Consider the following 14,477-nt stretch of genomic DNA (forward strand, 5'->3'; position numbering starts at 1 on the left):
GGTATTTGAGCCAGGTGGCCAGGCTAGAGTCTGCACACTTGTGGCCACAGTTGCAACCAGAGCACACATCGCACATGCTTCCTGGGTACCAACACTGCCCCCAAGACATGTCATCTAATTCTGGCAAGTGTGCAGGAGAGTCCTTGCCCTCCGTGTCAAAGGGGTCAAAACGAGACTGACAGGCCAAAGCACACAGCCAGTCAGAGCAGAATTCTACCAAGATGGGATAAGCCTTTGAAACTGAAACAAAGGAAAAGCTCATGTGGACTGTCCGATCCATGAAGGAGCACGGAGCCAGGAGCACTCGTAACAAGTAGCAAAGATGGGTGGCATTGGCATTAAGGACAGACGGACTGGAAGGATGGCACAGACAGACTCCAAAACTAACCCCCATCTGTGTGGTCCCCTGATTCACAACAAAGCGACACCGCAGTGCAAATGGGGAGCGAGGAGGGAATCATCCTTCAGTAAATAATGCTGGGTCAATTGGATACCCAGATGGAAAAGAAAGGATCTTGAGCCCAACCTCACACCATGCACGGAAGTAAATTACAGGTACACTGGAGATCTGAACGCAAAGTGTAAAACAATAAAACTTTTATAGGAAGACACAAGCAAACATCTTCATCCCCTTAGCGTAAACAAAGGTTTCTTAAATATTAACCACAGAGAACCTTGGCAAATGGGACTGTGTGAACACTTCCAGCCAAAAGACACCACTAGGATTCCTGCAATTCAGAATCCGACATAGGCCTCGAAGCCAAAATAGATCAAGAGATCACGTAAATCAGTAAGACAAGGCTGACAAGGCCACAGAAAAATGGACAAAAAATTTGAACAGGCATTTCCCAAAAGAGGAAATTTAAACAGCCGATAAATATAGAAAACTGTGTTCAACATCATTAATCATCAAAAAACACCCATTAAAACCATCGCGTGACTCATTGCCACAGGCCCAGACGAGCACAATGGAGACAGAAAAGACCGAGTTGTGGCTAGGATGTGGTGCCAGAGCCCATGCCAGTGCCATGGCCATGGGACTGGGGCAGCCACTGAGGGCAGCCATGCCTCCCCCGAGATCCCACGGGCTTCTCCCAGGCACACACGAGGCACACACGAGGCACACACGAGGCACGCAGGGGTGACCAGCCCCCATTGGGAATGCTCCCCGTACCCGCGTTGAAAAGTCACAGGTAACCACAGCGCAAGGGACAGCCCCGTGCACACAGCCCACACCAGCCCTCAGACACGTGCGCAGTTGGGGGGGTGGGCACTGCGCAACCCCAAGCAGGCAGATCTTACCCTGCACCCCCTGGGGTGGGGGCCACCTGGGGACAGGTGACATTCTTCCTCTGGCCCTGGGCAGGACCCTTGCTGCACAGTTGTGTCCAGTTTACACAATTGGCTGATGGTGTGAATTCCGTGCACGTGCACCTGCGTGCCTCCATCCGCCGGGACCACTGAAAGCAGAGACCACAGAGTGGGCAGCAGAGGAAACAGAAACCCCTTGCCTCTTGGCTCCGGACATTGGAAGCCTCGCATCAAGCTGTTGGTGGGGCTGCACCTGTTCTAGCCTCTCCCCACCAATCCCACCCGCTGCTGGGGGTCTGATGGAGTCCTTGGGGTTCCTTGGCTTATAGACACTTCACCCCATCTCTGCCTCTGTCTTCCCCAAGCCTTCTCCCTGCGCCTGGGTCCAGATGTCCCCCTTACAAGGACACCAGTCATCACGGCCCCCCTCGGGCCTCTCTAAGGGCCTCATCTTAACTGGTCCGAGGCTCCACTTAGATTCATACGGTTAGATCAACACAAGGTCAGTACTGCTCGAGAAAGAAAGTGCTAGAGTCAAAACCATGATCTGCCTTCTGAGTCATTACAGAGGATTTTGACGAGGGAACCTGAGATACGCGAGACAAAGATCACAGCTCTGGCCCGGCCAGGAAAGCAGGGGAACGTGAGGAATCGCAGCCAAACCCGTCAGGATTATGGAAACACGATGGATTCCTGATTATGAAGAAAACCCAACAATGCTTCAATGTGTACTTACGAGAGAGCACAAAATGGAAGAGAACCACGGGGCCGGGGGTGGAAGAGGAGGAAAGGACTGGAGTGAGCAGGACAAAGGCTGGAGCAGAAGCATGAACACAGTCACCCTGAATTCGGGGCCACAGAGCTCGCCTTACCACGGCGGCCACCGGGGGTTCAAGTGTGCAGATACAAACGGAGACTGGCTGCGACCATCTGGGAGCACACCAACACAGCCATCAAGCCCCCCCCCCAAAAAGAGAAAAGAAAATGATCATCCCTACAGGGAGAGGGGATTGGGTCTGCAGTAGCGGGAGCTGTGAGGGGGCTGGCCGGTGAGCAGGAGGCGCGGGAGACACATGCTCGCTTAGACACCTGCTTGCTTAGACACCTGCTCGTTTAGACGCCAAGTAAACCTCAGCAAGGATTCAACATGCAAAATTTACACCACTCTTGTTTTCTTTTTTTTTTTTTAAGGGCTTATTTATTCATTTGACAGAGATCGCAGGTAGGCAGAGAAGCAGGCAGAGAGAGAGAGGAGGAAGCAGGCTCCCCGATGCAGGGCGTGATCCCAGGACCCTGGGACCATGACCTGAGCCAAAGGCAGAGGCTTTAACCCACTGAGCCACCCAGGCGCCCTGCCACTCTTGTTTTCTTACCGTGATGAGAGGCACCTGCAAATAAAGGGGGTTTAGATGGGGCGGGGGGGCACCCACTGCGACGTGTTAAGGTTTTAGAGTAAGAAGGACATCAAATAAAGCTCTGTTTGTAATGAAATAAATACGAGGATACCATTTAGCCAGACCCCGGGGACAGAGCCAGAGCTGTCGTCAGGCCTGAGTCCACAGCATCAGCAGTTAATGAGGTTTTTAAACATAGGAGAAGAGAAACAACACTTGGCATTTAGCTGGGGAATTTGGAGAAATGCCTCTGGTTAAAAAGGTGTCTGGCCGGTGGCCCTTGCCCAGGCCCAGTGACTCCCCACTCAGGAGGTTGAATGCTCAAAGAAAGGGGGGCTCTGGCCACCGGCCGCTTGCTGGTGGGTTACCCAAGCTGGAGAGACCATTGAGAAGTGCCGCTCAGTGGCCCCCACAGCCCACACTGGACACCAGTGTCCCTGTACTGAGTGGCACCTCTTTTGGGGGCAACAGTCATGCTGTCCCTTCCATGCCCCTCAGTCTGCCTCCGTCTTCTTCTGGGACCCAAGAAGCTTTGTCCAGCTGCAATGGCTGAGTTGTGTCTCCACAAACCCTCAGGAGCTCAGAGTGTCACCATGTGTGGACAGGGGTCCGTTATGTCGGTGACTGAGGCAACACATGGTCATAAGGTGCGTGCTCGTCCAATCTGACAGGTGTCCTTATAGGAGGAGGTGATCGGGACATAGACGGGCATGAAGGGATGACCCCGTGAGGACACAGGGAGACACGGTCTTCTACAGCCCAGCAGGAAGGCCTCCAGAGAGACCAGAGAGCTGGATCCTGGACCTCCTCTGCTCTTTAGGCCCCCGTCTGCGGTACTTCAGATCAGCCAGCAATGGCGGGAGGGAGATGGTGGCCCGGAGAGGAAAGAGGGGAGGGCAAGACCCACACACATCGTAAATGAGATTCCATGACAGGTGACGTTTGAGGGAGCAAAGTAGGCAGGAAGGGGATATTACATGATCAGCCAAAGAATCCACGTAGTGCCTACGACAAAGGTCGCCAAGAGGTCCTGGCTGTGACTCCCTCCCTGGGGGCCCTTGGGTCCTTTCCATGAGCAGATGCTCTCCATGCAATCCTGAGGACCCCACCGGGAAAGTTCTCAGGTGTGTGGCAGGGCACCAGCATCACTGTGAGGCCGGCCTGACCCAGGGGAGCCCCAGGGGAGTAAGAGGAGGCCAGTTGCATCCTCAGGCTAGATCTGACCCGGGTGAGCGCTGCGGGCTCCTGCCTCAGGGCTCCTGAAGACTTGTCAGCCCTTGGGTCCGAGTAGGCAGGAGGAGACAGACCTCAGGGGACAGCCCTCCCCCAGCGTGGCTCTGTTTGCCTCGATGACTGGACGGTCACGGGAAAGAGGAAATACAAAGACACGGGTGGGGTGGCCGTGGCTGTGGCCTTGGCTGTGGCCATGATGAGTGAGGCTGCAGCAAGGTGTTGAGTGCCCATTTCCAGCACCGCAGCTGGTCGTGTAGATAGGTCTGTGCCTTCTAGCCCTGCCTCCCCTCCTCGGCGAGGTCACCGCTCTCCCTCACTCACCCAGACAGCAGGGACTGATGGTTCACAGCTATTTGTTGTCTCCTCCCCAGGAGAAAGCCCAAGACCCGACCCAGAGTAGGTCAGGCTGCATTTTCCACCCTCTCGCCTCTGTGCTTGGAGTCCTGGCTGCCTCAGGGACCCCCAGGACCTGCTAGCAGACGGTCTGCTCTTCCCTCGGAGCAGAGGGCTCCCAGGAACATGAGCAAGAGTCCAGTGGGCAGTGAGGAGCTTCCCACCGGAGGCAGAGGCTGGGCTGGAGCTTGGGGTGAACAGGTCCCAGAAGGGGGGGGGGCGGGAGTGTCCAGGAGGCGGAGCAAGGCTCTGGCTGTGCTGTGACCCTTTGCCAAGACCAGGCGACAAGGTGGTGAGGGGCGGGTACTGTGGTGCCAGGCAATGATTCAAAACCAGCTGGTCCTTTGCAGTTTGGTACAGAGACCCGCTTTCAAAGGACAGTCAGGAGCGGAATGACCCAAGAGGACAGAGCTAGCGTCCCCTGATGACCTTCTGTGTGCAGGGACCATAGAGCAGAATGACCCAAGAGGACAGAGCTAGTGTCCCCTGATGACCTTCTGTGTGCAGGGACCGTAGAACCCTGTCCCCTCGATTTCACACCAGCATCCCCATTTCCAGACCAGCGACCTGAGGCCCGAGTGTGCCCCCGGGGCCTGGATCCTGAGCGCCAGGCCAGGCCCGGGAACAGGCTGCCTTCTCAGAGCAGCCATGCATTTCTGCTCCCTACTCCTCGTGGTAAATCCCACAGCTGCAGGCCCTCCCCTGGTTCCCCCCTCACCAGCCCCTGCCCGAGTCCCAAGTAACCACGATCACCAGATGGTCGGCTTCCAAAACTCCCAATGGCTGGGGTGCTGACCACAGGCTGGGGAAGGGTGGGTGAGGTGGAGAGCTGGAGGTGGTCCTGGAGGTTTCTGGACACAAGGGGGCTGTGGGCACCTGAGCAGTGGCCCCGGTGGTCAGGCTGCTTGTGGAAGGTGAAGCGGGGTGGGGGGGGGTTGCTGAGGTCCCACAGGGCCCAGTGGCTGTCAGCTCTTGCCACAGGACAAATAGCTAGAAATGTCCTCTGGAGTCAAAGTCCTCCCTGATGTTGGTGGGTCCATGCAGGCTCTGCTGGGAGGCTGGCTCTAGGTGAGCCCCTGGGGATGGGTCTGCTCCACACAAGCTCATCCCCCACGGCCCAGCAGCCCCGCTGGGACATGTGACTTATCCTGGTGATGACACAGGCACGGGAGGAACGGCGGAAAGCCTTGCTGTGTCTGGAGGCCCCAGAGCCTGCACAGGCTCCCGCCTGCGGGTAACACTGGTCCAGTAGCTCAGACCCACCAGGGCCCCAGATGCGCTGTCCTCCTTCAGTGGGGAGACGGTCTCTGGCAAAGGGCTTGGACGCAGGCAGAGTGCGTGCTGTTTGCCTGCCAGCCTGAGAAATGCAGACCTGGTCCAGGGAGCCGTCGGGCAAGCACAAGGGCTGCCGGGGTGGGGGTGGAGGGGGCTGCTGTGGGCCACCATCCAGGGGACTGGGGACGGTGTCCTGGCTTCGGGCCGTGTGGGGGGAGGGGGGAGGACAGAGACATTCAGAAAGCAAATGCTCTGGTCCTGGAGACTGCTGGATGCCGGGGGAAGGCCAGCTCATGCTCAAGGATGAGCCCTGGTTTCTGGCTGTGAAACCGGGGGGCAGGGGACGAGGGGTACGGAGGTCATGGGGTAGGGAGCTCAGCTGCCCCACTCCAGCCCTGGGCCCCCTCGTCGAGTGAGACTGTGTATGCTGTGTGTGTTCCCGTTGTGTGGCTGTGTGTGGTATTTGATGTGTGTACATGGTTCTCGACAGACCTGTCACCCCAGGAGACTGAGGCAGTTTCAGCCCTCCCACGGGGCCCGCCTGGCCAGTCCCCCAGAGGCCACAGGATCCTGGGTGTGGCTGGCTATGGAGTCTGTCTGCTGCCCCATCCTCGCTCAGGTGCCTTCCCCTCCAAGGGACCAGCACCCCCAGGGCCTGGAGACTGTCCTGCCCGCTGGGGGCTAGGACCACCCTCTGGGGGCCCCGAGGGTCTACTAAGATGGCCAACTGGTCGCCACAGAAACCCACAGGTCAACCTCCCCTTGCTCCATTGAACCTGCCCGTGCCCACACCATACACGAGCTCCTGGGACTTCTGAGCCCCATCACTGTCCAGTGTCCACTGTCAACACCTGCTTCTGTGTGGCACCCCCGGCTTCTTCAAGCTAGAAAGGCCACGGGAGGGAGACAGAGCCCCCCTATGTAAGGGGCCAGTCTGGCCCACTGTCCACTCCAGATCCTCCACAAGCACAGGCCGCCTGTGGGGGCACCTCCTCCAAAACTGCTCCCCCAGCCAGTGCCCCCCAGTGCACGGCCCTTGAAATAAACTCAACCACAGCCACTCCACGCATGGCACAGGCCAGGTGGGGCCACATCTTCCTCAGGGCCCCAGTCTGCGTTCTGCCTGCTGGGAGCAGCACGTGAGGCACACACACATGGCCCTGGGGCTCCGGGGTCTGTGGGCGTCTGCATAACTGTGTCACTGGGTCCCTGAGCCACTCCGCTGCCCATCTCCCCCAGAGCCCAGGGTGGTCGGGGCAAAGCCTAGTCCCTCCTTCCAGCCCTGTCCTGTCCTCACCACCTGTCCTCCTCACCGTCCTCCCCAGATCAGACAGGCCCAGGGTTCTGACAGGGGCTCCTGCCGGGCATTCTCAAGAAGGGCTCTCTACAGGGAACCCTCCCTGCCCAGCCTCAGTTTTCCCACACACCTTCCCCCAGCCTTGGGACCCCCTGACCCCCCAGCAGAAAGATCTCTCTGCTCCCATCTTCAAAACCTGGGAGTTTAGGGTTTGGCTGCACTGGAGGGCTGGGGTGCACCCCTACCTGCCCGCATCATCTGGGTACCATGGCAGAGGGCAAATGGGTGTCCGTGTGGTAGCCCAGGCCAGCCTGCCCTGAAGGGGGGCAGAGAGAGAGGGGTACCCCCGCTCCTGCTCAGCTTGGTCATCCCCACAAAGGGCAGGGTCAGAAACACAGGGAGTGCCTGGCTGCCCCAAAAACTGGCCCTGCTCAGTGACCTTACAGCACGGGCACCCCAGGACAAGCCCCCTGTACCTGCACAGATGGGGGGCAGAGGATGGCCAAGGGGAGGGAGAGGCCACCAGGGGCTTTTCAGACCAGAACTCTGCAGAGTGCCCCCACCCACCTCCCTGGAGGAGAGGGGAGTAAGAGAGGAGGGAAGCAGAGACTTGGGGACAGGTTACATCCCTCCCTAGGCGGTGAGCTCACTACCTGCCTGATCTATGGTAGGGCCCAGACATGGGCTTCTCCCCCTCTTCTTGCTCATCCCTCCTGCCTCTGCCAGCCTCACACACATACACACGTGAGTGCACGCACACGCGCACACACACACACGGAGCAGGGTGCAGGTTTGGGGGATGTGGCACAGAGCTCTCCACCTCCTCTCCTTGGGAAAACATGCCCATGTCCCTTGGCAGGAAGGAAGGGGAGCATGCCAGGGGCCCGGGTACAGGCCTGGCCCGATGTCTGCACAGATGGAGGACACCCTCCTCACTCTCCCATGTCCAGCGCGGTCAGATGGCCTCTGTCACGGCCTCCCCCCCAGTGAGTGTCTCACCATCTGCACACGCGTTCAGCCGCCAACTCCGCTGCCTCGGCCTGCACTGGGCCTGCCCCTCTGCGCTCCCCCCCAGGAGCCCCCTTCTCCAGGGAGGGTTTGACCACATCATCATGCTGCCTACAGCCCTCCATGGCTCCCGCCTGCCTCTGGGACCCAGCCCGGGAGCCTGAGGCTGTTAGCCCAGCCGGGTTCTGCTCTTCCTGTCCCAGAACCCTCACCCCTCATCACCCAGGCTCTGGAAACCTCCACAGGTGCCTCCTTCCCTCTGGACACACCGGATCGCTGCCTCCGGGCAGCTCTCCAGGAATCACCTTGGCGGGGAGAAACCTGGGTTCTCAGCTCGGCTCAGCCTCCAGGCAGCCACGCTGCATTTTTCCACTATAAACGCAATCTTCCTTTACACAGACCATTTCTTCATTCCAGAAATGTGGCAGGAGGTGGGGTCAGTAAGTCATGGGAGATGGGGGGGGCCTGCAGGCAGACAGCGAGGGTGCAGGGCCACTGGGAATTGTGTCCACACAGCCAGTGCAAAGGCCCCGAGGCAGAAGCGCCCCTGCCCAGGGGGAAGCATGGCCACGTGCCAGGGAGGGTGAGGGGCAGCTGGGAGCCCATGGGCCAGGCTGGGAGGGCATTTAGGTAAGTCGCAGGAGGGCCCAGCAGGGTCTGGCCCAGAGCGAAAGTGACTGTCAACCATATGGCCTTTCCTCTGTGCCCATGTGTACCACATGCACCTTCCTGCACACGCAGGGACTGACACGCGCAGCTCCCTCCCCATGCCCCTCTGCAGGGACAGGAGCAGTGCTGGCCACACAGCAGCCACACCAGTGCCCCTCCAGGCTGACCTCCCTTGAGCAGGGACCCTGACCCCCCAGGGTCTGTACCCCAGAGGGTTAGGTCGGGGGCAACTCACAGTAGCCGGCAGTGGCCAGCGACCCTCCCCAGGACCCACTGAACTCATGTACCCCACCCTACCCCCAGCGCTTAGTTCCTGGATCTCACTCCCTCCTCACTCACACTCTCTCACACTCCCTCACATTCATTCATTCATTCACACCCTCACTTACACTCACACTCATTCACACACTCACTCCCTCATTCACACTCATTCTTACACTCACTCTCACACTCATTCACACACTCACCCTTCACTCACACTCACTCCCTCACTCACACTCTCTCACACTCACTCACTCATTCATGCATTCATTCATTCCTTCCATCACACTCATTCTCACACTCACTCATATTCACACCCTTGCTTTAACCCTCACACTCACCCTCACACTTGCTCACACTCACTCTTGTGTTCATCCACGCACTCACACTCACCTCTCACACTCATTCATACTCACTCCCTCACTCACACTCCCACACACTCCTTCAGTCACCCACACTCACTCCCACACTTACTCACACTTACTTTCACATTCATTCACACACTCACCCCTCGTTCACACTCATTCACACTCACTCCCTCTATCACACTCACTTACACTCCCTCAGTCACTCACACTCACTCTTTCATTCACTCACTCACTCACTCACTCTCATCCACTCATCTGTTCCCTCCCTCCCTCACTTACTAAACAAGTGCAGCTAAGCCCCGCCCCCTAGGACGCTAGAGGGCTTGTCCCAGGCCAGTCCTCAGGCTTGGTGGTGGTTGTTGGGGGGGAGGGCACAGCGACGGAGTCAGGGGTCAAGAACAGCTGGAGGGAAGCACAGGCGTAGCCAAGCCTGACAAGGCATCTCCCGGGCACACGCCCATCAGGTATTTCTGTCCTCAGGGGCTGGCCCCACCCCAGCCTTCAGAGCCATGCCATCCTGTCCTGTCCGGGCATTTCAGGGAGGTTTCCTGCCAGGTCTGTCACCCTGCACGTGCCGCTCTGTGTCCCGGACTGGGAAGCAAAGATGTCATCTGCCCGTGACCTAGAGAGATGGCACACAGCCTGCCTAGCTGCCCAGGCTGGCACCGGGCCCTCTGCTCACCGCTGAGCTTCAAGAGCCCGGCAGATGGGCACGGGACGGGCCAATGGAGCCTGCCAGGCCCTGGGGCAGACGGAAGCCAGCAGGGGTGGGTCAGACCAGGCCTCAGGCAGGGATCTTGAGGGCTGGGCTCTTGAGAGTCAGGGCAAATGGGGGCATGGTGGGAGGGGGCTTGTCCTGGCCTCGGCCCAATGTTGCGAATGAGAGCGGCTGGAGACACGGCAGAAGCTAGAGTCAGAGGGGCCCACCCATTCAGGGTGGCTGCTATGGCTGAATTACATCCCCCCAAGTCCACCTGCTGCCATCCTAACCTTTGGCCCTTCAGAATGTCCGTGCTTACAGATGGGGGGCAGAGTTAGAGTCCTGGGGGGCCCCTGAGCCCATCAGCCCTGCTCCACAGACCCCCCAGCTGATGAAGGCCTGAGGCAGGCAGGTGAGGTGCTCTGGGCGGCCCTTCCCACCTCCACCCTGTCTGGGCGTCCCCTCCTATCCCTATGGGGTTATGGAACCACTGCTAGGCTCATAAAGCCTCACATGCTATTTGTTCGCCGGGGCTTGGAGACACTCCTCCCTGAGCAGAGGGCCCAGGCAGCCTGTTCTCACCCCGCTTTAGGCCTCCTGGGTCAGGGGTGGTGTGGAGGAGCGGACTTTTGGAGTGGTTGATGGTGGGCCGTGCCACCCCCCCGCCCTCTCTAGGCACTTTTCAGCTGCCCACCGAGACCCTTGCCTTCACCTGACCCAGAGCCCCCCAAAGAGGACATCTATGTGTCCTCTGTCGTCCAAACTTGCCCACCCCCACCATGGCAGCCGATTCAGATGGACTGGCCTCTAGAACCCCTTCTCCCAGGACAGCCCTGGTGCTCCCTCACCGACGCCCCCTCTCCAGGGAGCCCTGGCCAGCTTTGCCCCGGTGTCAGGCTCTCCCGGACTGTCTCCCCGGACAGGCCAGTCAGCCAGGGTCTAGTCAGCAAGCCAGAGCTCCGGCCCTATCTCAAGCACTGCCCACCTCAGTGTCCATCCCACTGGGTCCCCAGGCCTCGGTCCCCCCATAGCTCTTGAGGCCCACATGGGGCTCCAACTGCTCTGCTCTTTCCTATAACCACACTTGTCCCCCTGCTGGTCCTCTAGGGTCCCCTGCCAGCCCTTCTTGTCCCTGCCCCTTGAAGGAGTTCCAAGGCCCTACAAGGGGGTTGATGTAAGTAGGTAAAGTCAAAGGGGGCAACTATTTCCAAAGCACATCCCTGATGAGCAGCAGGAGTGACATCCTTGGTGCCCACTAGAAGGCGGGCACAAGGTGAAGGGACAGGGTAGTCCCTGGATAGTCGGACAGACAGATGGAAGAATGGATGAATGGACAGATGGGTAGATGGATGGATGAGGAGTGGACAGATGGGTGGATGGCTGGGGGCACTAGATGGATGGATGGATGGATGGATGGATGGATGGATGGACGGACAGATGTACAGACAGATGGATGGATGCCTGAATGGATGAGTGAATGGATGGATGGATGGATGGATGGATGGATGGATGGGCGTACAGATGGCTGGCTGAATGAACAGATGGACAGAAGGATGGATGGATGGATGGATGGATGGATGGATGGATGGATGGATGAATGGATGGATGGACAGGGGTGGTTGGATGAATGAGGGGTGGACAGATGGGTGGATGGCTGACTGGCTGGCTGGATGAATGGCTGGACAGAAGGATGGATGGATGGATGGATGGATGGATGGATGGGGTAAAGATGGATGGATGGATGAATGGACAGGTCAGTGGATAAATGAGGAGTAGATGAATGCACAGATGAGGGATGGATGGATGGATAGATGATGCAAGGATGGATGGACAGATGGATGAATGGACTCAAATGTCCCTCCAATGCACCCAATGTCACTTCTCTCTAAGGTCCTGATTTATATACTTTCTGGCTTCCAAACGTTGGCTCTTGACCCAAGTTCCTCTTCTCCCTTCAAAGCTCTGGGTCTTCTGTCCCCGCCGCCTCCTCCTGACCTGGGCCCCCAGTCCTCTGAGCAGAGACTTCAGACATGACAGAAGACAAAGGGACAACCCAGGGCACATACTCTGTCCTCCAGCTGTGTGCCCTTGGGAAAGTACCTCAGCCTCTCTGAGCAGCAATTCCCACTTCTGGAAACCCCACTTATTTCCCAGGATAAAATGAGAGTCAAATGAGATAGCAGACAATCTGGTCAAATGTAGGCTTACGACCCACTCGCAGGCACTGGCAGGAATGACTTAGAACTCCCTGTGCAGGCAGGGAAGGAGCAGGCAACATCCTGCTGACCACCGCCCCCCAGTGGCCACAGCCCATCAGCCCGTGCCAGGCTGCACAGCACTTAGCCAGAAAGCCTGCTCTTGATCAGGGCCACTCCTGTGCCCTGAGCCCAGCCACACAGGTGCCTTTATTGCCCACATTTTGTGGATGAGCAGACTGAGCCAAGAGGTTTGTGGCTTGCCTGGAGTCCCCCTGGCAGATGGAGTGGATTTGAACCCAGGGGTCCCCAGCATTTAAGTGCCCCTCTTAGCCACTGCAACAGCACAGGCCCCCCACGTGCACACCATGCTGGCTCCCTCTCCAAGACGTTCCTTTGCCTGGAATGCCTTTCAAAGGCATGCCTCCTCCAGGCATGGCTGCCTCGTCCAGGAAGCCTTCCCTGCCTTTCTGTCTCCGACCCCTCTGCTTGGGGAGATGCCCCCTCTCTGGCAAAAGCCTCCCAGTGACAGACACCCTGCGACTGGCTCATTCGACCCATTCTGCACTGAACTGTGTGCCTGTCTGGGCCTTCTTTCAGCCCCCAGCGCACAGTAGGACTGGCACTTCGCGGCCAGCTCTGCTGGATTTGTCCTGAGCTGAATGATGTCCGTCATTGAGAGGCTATGAGTAAGCCTTTGGTACGTTCAGCCAAGATCTTTTCATTAGCTCTGTGTTTGTTTGGGCTGTTTTTGCCCTTTTAAAGTAAAAATAGTTTATTTTTAACTTTTTGATGCTGTTGTTTTCTTTTAAGAAGGTGTAAAAATAAAAAAAAAAAAAAACCCATGCCTGTTTCTTTTCTTGGCCCAGCTTGTCTGTGAGCGGTCTCCCCCACAGACGCCCCCAAAGCTCTGTCTGGGCTCTTAGGGGGAGGTGCGCGGGTGGGGGCAGGAAGGAAGGACGCACCTACCAGAGACAAACCACAGATGCAGAGGAGGCCCCAAGGACCCCTCCCCACCAGGCACTGGAGCCCGGGGGGCTGCTCACAGGGTGCAGAGGGACACCCAGAGGAGCAGGAGATGAGGCCACAGGGACGGGTCTGGAAGGCCTCCTGGAGGAGGTGGCCCCTGGGCCGGGTCCTGAAGGAAGATGAGCAAGGACAGAGGCACCCGCCCCAGAGACCCCAAAAAGGTCATGGTCAGCGGGCAGTATGTCCAGCCAGTCACTCATTTCTCCAAGATAAAGTCGCTGCCCACCTTCCCTGTACACCTTGCCCCCATGCCAAGACCCACCGACACAGACGAGGATCAGAAGTTTGTCGCTGTTCCCAGATGAGGAGCGGAAACAGAGGGGGAGAGAGACAACAGCCCCTGTGCCTCAGGTGGGAGCTCAGGAGAGGGAGGTCTAAGTCCTTCCCAGGGAGCTAGCATCCCCCTGTCTGCTCATCCAAGGACAGGAAGGAGGGGCCGGCCCCGACAGGCCAACAGGAGTGGACTGTAAGCGGGAGAGGCCCCAGGCAGGGGCTGTCAACACTGGAAGGCCAAGGTCGGAGCCGGAGACCCACCAATGTGAATTCACCATGAGGACAGCAAGGACCCAATGGGGTCCCCGCTGGCCCACAGTCAGCCAGCAAGCCCACAGGCACCTGCCGCCCTCCACATCCCAGACTCGAAAGCAAAGAGGAGCCTCTATAAGGCTGAGGCTGTGAGACCCCCACCCATGCTGCTTTCCCTGGCTGTGCCTGTGGCACAGGGGACGCTGCTCCTGGAGGGCAGAGATGGGGAAGAGGGAGGGGAGCAGGACGCAGCGGCTCGAGGCCGGGGGTTACAGGAGCCTCTCATGGGTCTGGCTGGGCCGCCATGCAGGATCCCTGGCAATCACTCAGAGGCAGAAGGTCTCTCTGCTTGGCCCTTCTAGACACACTTCAGCCTGCATGGCTGTTCCCCACCCAACAGGGCACCCATGGCCTGGGAGAGTAGGCCACCCCGACCGTTCACCCGGCTCCAGCCCCCACTGCCTCCTCCCTGCCCTGCTGCCCCTTCCTGTACAACAGCCGGAGTGGGGGTGAGGGGTCCCTCCAAAGCGTGATTCGCCCCCAGTTCGATCCTTCAGAGCACATCCCGAGGCTGCTGACTGGTGGGCAGCGGGCTGGGGCCTTGGGGCTGCTTCCAAATCCGACCCTCACAGCACGCGGCTGGGCCAGGGCCCTTGCTGCATAAGGAGGGGCCCTGATGTCTGAGAACCAACCTGGCCACTCTCAGGGGGCCCCCCCGGGGCAGTGTCAGACCCCACCACATTCCCACGCGTTCCCATGCATTCCCACGGGACAGGAGCTAGACACAGAGATGTCCCAGGGCCAAAGCCCCGGCAGCTG

This window comes from Neovison vison, chromosome 11 (genome assembly GCF_020171115.1).
Source record: "Neovison vison isolate M4711 chromosome 11, ASM_NN_V1, whole genome shotgun sequence".
Taxonomy (NCBI): domain Eukaryota; kingdom Metazoa; phylum Chordata; class Mammalia; order Carnivora; family Mustelidae; genus Neogale; species Neogale vison.